This window comes from Hibiscus syriacus, unplaced genomic scaffold, assembly GCF_006381635.1.
Source record: "Hibiscus syriacus cultivar Baekdansim isolate YM2019G1 unplaced genomic scaffold, ASM638163v2 tig00111088_pilon, whole genome shotgun sequence".
Classification (NCBI taxonomy): Eukaryota; Viridiplantae; Streptophyta; class Magnoliopsida; order Malvales; family Malvaceae; genus Hibiscus; species Hibiscus syriacus.
Window position 1 is genome coordinate 873447 of NW_024062978.1, and position 7844 is coordinate 881290.

General features: G+C 38.5%; 1 non-coding gene across 1 annotated transcript; it reads right to left on the reverse strand.

Moving 5' to 3' along the window:
• Positions 1–1335: 1335 nt before the first annotated feature.
• Positions 1336–1454, reverse strand: LOC120152477. Its single transcript, XR_005518674.1, has one exon. It is a non-coding gene; the product is annotated as a 5S ribosomal RNA (ribosomal RNA).
• Positions 1455–7844: the final 6390 nt, after the last annotated feature.

Here is a 7844-nt window from a genome sequence, read left to right on the forward strand (position 1 = left end):
ATAACGCAAAACCTTTTTTGTGAAGTACGTATTCAAGCAAGAGTACTTCAAAAATGAAATCTGTTACCCTCATGTCATTGATTAAATTAGTCATACACATTTCTTTACGTATTACAGTTGTTCTGGTCCAATCCTTGAAAACTAGTGTGCGTGTGTTTTAGTTTAAGCTTAAAAAAATTATTGTTAAAAAACTATATTTAAAAAGCTTGTAATAGATTCAATTTATCATTTTCGCTCCTATCGTATTTTTGCATCAATTTAACATTCAAATTTGTTTAATTTCATCATCCTATACCATAACACTAACTTAAAACCCTAAATTATAAACCATAAACCCTAAACCTCTAAACTATAAACCTTAATTCCTAACTTAAAACCCTAAACAATAATAAACATTTTAAACATTGATGTAATTAAATAATTTCGATGGCTAAATTGATGTGAAAATATAATAGGGTTAAAAATGATAAATTAAGTCTACTCTAGGGGCAGAAGTGACCCTTAAACATATTTAATGCATTGAATATATAGACTATAGTTGTAACATAATTAAATACTCAGCATTTCTCCTGTTAACAGGCTACAACAAGATTACGAGAGCTACATTTACAAAGTCAATATGCAAATTATTAAAAAAAAATGTATAAACAGGAAGATTAATGTTTCTATTCGTACACTACATACTAAACCAAATGTGTTTGTATGAGTGTCTCTGCCTAGACCTAGTAACTTAACAAAAAGAAGAGTTAAAATTTGAAGGCAGAGGATAGACAATAAAACCTAAGGATCCTGAATCCATGAAAGCAATTATCAATTAGACACGTCCTATTCTGTGAGGACAGAAAACTGGGGTTTAAGCTCATTCCATGATTGAATAAAAGCTTTAAAAAGTTTTCTTTGTTCTAGGGTCAAACCTCTAATCAAAGCTCCTGTTTAATCTCTGTATTCACACCATCCTCTTCATTGACATCCTCTACGGGACTGCTTGAGACTATAGTTCCACTGTTATATGCATCTACAAGCAGCTTTCCTATTTTTGATCTCCATTCCGACAAGTCACCATCGTTTTTTCCATCATGGACAACTCTGTCACAGTACTTGAGCATTGTTCCCAACCCGATATTCGGAACCCAACAATACTGCATTAACACCTTTGCCTCACCTTCACTCAAGTCGTCTCCAATAAATGGCTGTCCCTTGTTCCCATATGTAATGGGGTAAGGGGGAGGTAAGATAGTAGGCTGCCCCCAACACTAGGTTGAGAGCAGCTTCCGTAGGAGACCTCCAAATTATGAAATGCCCTCCATGGGACTCGATCCCACGACCTAAAAAAGAGGGGTGCAACACAAGGACTTCCCAGGAGGTCACCCATCCTAGTACTACTCTCGCCCAAACACGCTTCACTGCGGAGTTCTGATGGGATCCGGAGCATTAATGCTGGTATGATCGCACACTCAAGTCTTCTCCAATCTGAACCAAAAATAAGATGAAAATATCCAGGTGAACATCTCATTATATCAATTGAAATAGAGATACACTCAGTGCTGCTACCCTACCCTCCAAATTGTACCAAAGAAATTGTTTGATATTTTACATAATATACAAATAAAACTGAAAAGGAAATGCCTCAAGCCTAAATGCTATGAGGTGATCTTTATTTATACAATCAATTGTACATGTATAAACAATGAAATAAAAGGAATATATACAATTAAAGGCAATTGACTAGAATTAAGGTGAATCAATAATAGGAGCAAGAATCATGTAGAATCAATTAATTTCTTGGTCACGATCAGGGGAAGCGGATTCTCCTCTAATATCCCCCCTCAAAGTTGGCGTGGGTGAAATGGGAAAAACGCATAACTTGGAACAATCCAACAAAAATTGTAATTTCGGCACCCCTTTTGTGAAGACATCGGCCAATTGAAGATGAGAGGGGACAAACCCAAGACTAAGGACCCGTCGAGCTACAAGTTCCTAACAAAATGATAATCGATGTCAATGTGCTTGGAACGAGACTTGGTGACTGGGTTGGAGGCCATAAAGATAGCACTTTGGTTATCGCATAACAATCTCGGAGGAGAAGGGAGTGTGATATGAAGCTCACGAAGAAGCTGAAGTGTCCAGGAAAGTTCAGCAGCAACAGAAGCTAGAGCACGATATTCGGCTTCAGCACTTGAACGAGCAACAATAGTTTGCTTTTTCGAACACCACGAGATGAGACTTTGACCAAAGTAAACATCATAGCCTGTTGTAGAGCGTCGGATAACAGGGCAACCAGCCCAATCTGCATCAGAATAACCAAGCAAAGTCGAAGAAGAATCTCGCGAGAGTTGTAAGCCATAATGATAGGTGCCTTTAACATATCGTAAAATACGCTTCAAGGCACGAAAGTGATCAGTAGTAGGAGCATGCATATATTGACATATAGAGTTAACACTGTAAGATAAATCAGGTCGAGTAAGAGTCAAATATTGCAAAGCTCCTGCAAGTGACCGAAACTGAGTGGCATCAGAGTAAGCAGTTCCAGATTCATTTAGATGAGATCCCACCAAAAAAGGAGTAGAAATAGGTTTGCAATCCACCATGTTTGCCCGAGTCAGCAAATCAAGAGCATATTTGGTTTGGCTGAGAAAAATTCCTTTTTCATTGCGAATAACCTCAATTCCTAAAAAATAGTGTAAATTACCAAGATCCTTCATTGAAAATTCCCGTGCCAATCGATCGATGAGTGTACGAAGCATAGATTGATTATTACCTGTAATAACCATATCAGCGACATATAAGAGAAGATAAATAACACCATGAGGACCATGATACGCAAAAAGTGAGGAATCGACAAGACTCGCAATAAAACCAAGTCCAAGCAAAAACTGACTGAAACGCTACAACCATGTCCGTGGGGCCTGTTTCATACCATAAAGAGCACGTTGTAAGCGGCAAACATGAGAAGGGAATTTGGGATCAGTGTATCCTGGTGGTTGTTCCATATAAACTTCCTCTCTAAGAAAACCATGGAGAAAAGCATTTTTAACGTCAAGCTGATGAAGTGACCAGCCATGCATAGCAGCTATGGACAAAATAATTCGAACAGTGACAGGACGAACAACTGGACTGAATGTGTCATTGAAATCAATGCCATGTTTTTGAGAAAAACCTTGGGCCACAAGACGAGCTTTGTGACATTCTATAAAGCTATCTGCTCGAAGCTTTGTCTTAAAGATCCACCGACAGCCCACAACATTATGATCAGTCGGACGTGGAACCAAACGCCATGTGTTATTGTGCTTGAGAGCATCAATTTCATCATCCATGGTAGAAAGCCACTCCAGATGTTTGACAGCTGACTTAAATCCACGAGGCTCCTTAACAGCAAGATGTACCTGAAACCACGAGGGAGCAGACAAAGCACATAACAAATGAATAGTGTGGGGTTTAACAATACCGTTCTTAGCACGAGTAACCATAGGGTGAGTAGTTGTCGGCAATTGATTAGAGGAAGAATGAACAAGAGGTATGACTTCCAATGCTATCGTCGATGATAAAGGTTGAGGAGAATCTTCAGGAGGTGGTGAAAGTATACTTGAATCAGCACAAGGAACACACAAGGTGGGGGTCGGACGAGGAGCTGAAGTCACACTTGAGGAAGTATTATTAGGAAGAAAACTGTCAGAAGGGTCATCAAAAGTGACATAATCAACACCATCCAAAGAAGGAAGAGTCGAGTTGGAAGCATAAGGAAAATAATCTTCAAAAAATTGGACATGACGAGAAATATAGACCATGTTAGTTTTCTTATCCAAGCAACGAAAACCTTTGTGAAGATGACTATAGCCAATAAAAATACAAGGAAGAGACCTTGGAGATAATTTATTTGGCATATAATCACGTAGATAAGGAAAACAAAGGTAGCCAAAAGTATGTAACAAGGAATAAGGAGGAGGATAACCATACAAATTTTCGTAAGGGGACTTACCATGAAGAACCGGTGATGGAAGGCGATTAATGAGATAACATGCTGTGGAAAAGGACCCAACCCATAAACGTAAAGGTACATGAGAATGAAACATGAGGGTGAGACCAGTTTCAGTAATGTGACGATGCTTTCTCTCAGCGATACCGTTTTGATTTGGTGTATAAGGACAAGCAATACGTTGAATTATACAATTTTCACGAAGAAAAGAGGTAAAACGATGATTAGTAAATTCAATACCACCGTCGCATTGAAATGATTTGATTTTACAGTCAAATTGAATTTGGACATACTTATTAAACTGAACAAATATGTCAAAAAAATCAGACTTAAGCTTTAACGGATAAAACCAACTAAAGCGGGAAAAATCATCTATCAGAACGCAATAGTACTTATATCCTGAAGGAGAAGTAACTGGTGAAGGACCCCATAAATCGCAATGTATCCTTTCAAATAAAGAGACACAACGTTGATCTGAATTAGAGAAAGGTAAACGATGACTTTTGCCTAATTGACAACCAAATCAAGGTTTAGAATCAATCTTATTATTATGAGAAAGGGTAATAGCACCATGCTTATTTAAAGAATGAACAATGCGAAAAGATGGATGTCCTAGTCGTGCATTCCAAGTGACAGATGAAGCACGAGAGGTACATTTAGAAAGACTAGATAAAAAACTTGCATGGCCACGGTCAAGAACATAGAGCCCTTTTTCACATCGCCCGACTCCCACCACCGTTCTTGTTGCTAGATCCTGTATGGTAAAACCAGAAGAAGAAAAAGTTATTGAACAATTGTTCTCACGAGTAAGCTTGCTAATTGACAAGAGATTTTTAGTAAGATTAGGCACAAGGAGAACATCAGACAAAGGTAAAGGGTGAGAGGCAACAATGGATGAAATTGAACCGACGCGAGAAATAGGCATTGAAGTACCGTTACCAACATACACCCGCTGATTACCAGTATAAGGAACTGAATTGTCAAGAGCAGCAACATCATTCGTCATATGCGAAGTAGCCCCAGTATCCGTATACCACTTAGAATCAATCGGTTCATCAACCGAAGTAGCAGCAAAGGCTTCAATCAAACCATCTGCCTTGGCTTTCTTCAATAACTTGCCAAGTTTATGACATTTCTTGGCAGTGTGCCTCTCTTTACCACACCACAGACAGATAACGCCTGGAGTCTTGGAAATATTTCCAAAAGCAGATGAAGGGAAGGCAGGCTTTGGTCGATCAGAAGAAGAACCTCGTTTGACAACAAGAGCTGATTGGGAAGATGAGTCACCATGAAGGGACCGAGAGAAAATCTCATGGCTGAGGGCGCTTTCGGTACCAAGTTGGCAAAGGAAGGCAGCGGTAATTGTTACAACATTGGCGTAGAAAAATTTTTGAAATCAGATCCAAGACCACGAAGAAACCAATGTACCTTATCCGTGTCATCAATATGTTTGCCGATAGCACTAAGTTGATCACACAGAGAGCGAAACGAACGAGCATATTCAGCAACACCACGAGAGCCTCGTTGCATCAGTTGGAGTTTGTCTTTTAATTGAATCTCTCGAGTCTTAGAACTGTGTGAGAAAGAAGCTTCAAGAGCTAGCCAAGCATCACAAGCAGTAGAGCAATCCACAACTTCAGTCATACATTCCTCTGTGAGAGAGGCATAAAGAAGACTGAGTATTAACCGATCTTGTGCGTGCCATTTTTTGTAAGCAGGATTCGGAACCAGATCAGTACCGTGGAAAATCTGAGAAGAAGGTGCCGAGAAAGACCCATCCAGATAACCCATTAAATCCTGACTTTCCAGTAAAGGAATAAATTGACGACGCCACAAGAGGTAATTTGTGGGAGTGAGTTTGATGGTCATCATGTGAACCATCGTATTGAGCGGAAGCTGGTTGGTTGAAGAGTCAGTCATGAAAGCTTGAAACGGCAAGGATTTCACTAACTGGCTGATACCATGAAAAGGAAATGCGTCAAGCCTAAATGCTATGAGGTGATCTTTATTTATACAATCAATTGTACATGTATAAACAATGAAATAAAAGGAATATATACAATTAAAGGCAATTGACTAGAATTAAGGTGAATCAATAATAGGAGCAAGAATCATGTAGAATCAACTAATTTCTTGGTCACGATCAAGGGAAGCGGATTCTCCTCTAATAAAAAACTATAATCGCGAGTTTACACATAGAAGAAGGGGGGGGGGGGGAAGCAAACAAGAATACAAGTTATAAACATAATTCATGCTGAAGACCATTCACCTATGATGTCTTTTAAAGACAAATATAAAAGATTGAAAATCTCGGCAACATCCCCATTCAACTGGCCATTTACGGAACTGCAGATAACGGGTCTGAAAGAATAGGGAAAATAAGAAAATGTTCGAAAAATTATAAATTAAATGAGCATTTTGTGACTGAAGATAGAGAAAATCATTATAAACAGAGACAGAAGAAATTGACGTAGAACAAAACTTTTTACCTGCTCCACAAGTGAGAATAGGCAAGCCAAGCAATAACTAGGTCTTGGGCCCTTTGAGCATCGTATAGAGGCGAACTTAAAAAGTTGGCTGCGCTGAGAGAATAGCTGTCCCAAACATTATAAAACAGCCAACATCAGAAGCCCCTTGGAAGGAGCATTTTTCAAGCCAAAGTGGTAAACAGAAGCACTCTTGAAACCCAGAGAAATCTCAGTTTATTGGATAAATAACATCCCTGCTCCTTGTTAATTGGAAAGGGCTGCAGGGAGTATTGTCATTTTCATAGTCGAAGAGAAACTCAACGTTGTCAAGGGTACAAGGGGCATTTTAGTAGCTAGAGCCCCTATGATGCCTCAGGCACGATATGTGTGTGTGTCTATAAAAAAGCTTGAGAACTATAACTATCATAATAAACTGCGGTTCAGTCTACCAACAAAACATGCAATGTTTTTGGAGAGCCACTATGAATGATTTCCTTATGGTCCTAGCTCTATTGTTGAATATTCCAACATGGAATAACCTAAATAGTCTAAACTCTAAAATAGCCTATACAAGTAGAAAGATTACAATCAAATCCATAAAAATAAAATAAAATCCTAGACGACTTTCTTAACAAGTGTATCCCAAATTCTCCATCAGAAACTCTAGCTCCAGTTGTTAATCAAATGAAGAGAACTTATACTTGTTAGTTTATGCATGAAAAAACCAAACATAGGCATTTAGTTTTTCAACTTTTTGTAACTATCTAGACAAATTTGATCCGACAGATTCTTTTGAATTAAGCATCAAAGCACATTAAAATGTGATAAAACAAAAACTGCAATAAATTAATGAAAAAAGAAAGCAATAAAATGAATTTTCACTCTCATAACCCTTGAACCTTTTTCATTACATCTTCAAGCTCTGAGAAGCTGTCTTCGCTGAATGATTCAACTATGGGATCATCATTCTTAGACTCCCCATAAAGCTTAATTTCATTAACCGACACACCTTTATCAAGCAAAAACTGCAACTGAAATATTTTAGAAACCAGAAGATGGCAATGCTGCTCTAGTAGTTTCAAAGTACGTAAACAACCAGCCATTTGATATCCCCATAGAAAACCAACCCAAGTCCATAAAGAAAAAAGTATAGTAAGTGAAGTACCTTGAGAAGTTCAAGTGCATCTTCTTCTAATGCTGTTGCAACTGAATCCCTGCAAATTTTCACAAGCAATAGATTCCTGAGGTACCTACACAGAGACTCAAATTCAAGAACTTAAAAGTGTAACTAAAAGGCAAGACAGATCCTACGTGGCAGTTTTCTTTCTACTCCTTCGACGGATGAACGGTATAGGTTTCGCAGGTTCGGAAACAAAAGGGCTATCTCCAAAGGCAGCAGGCTC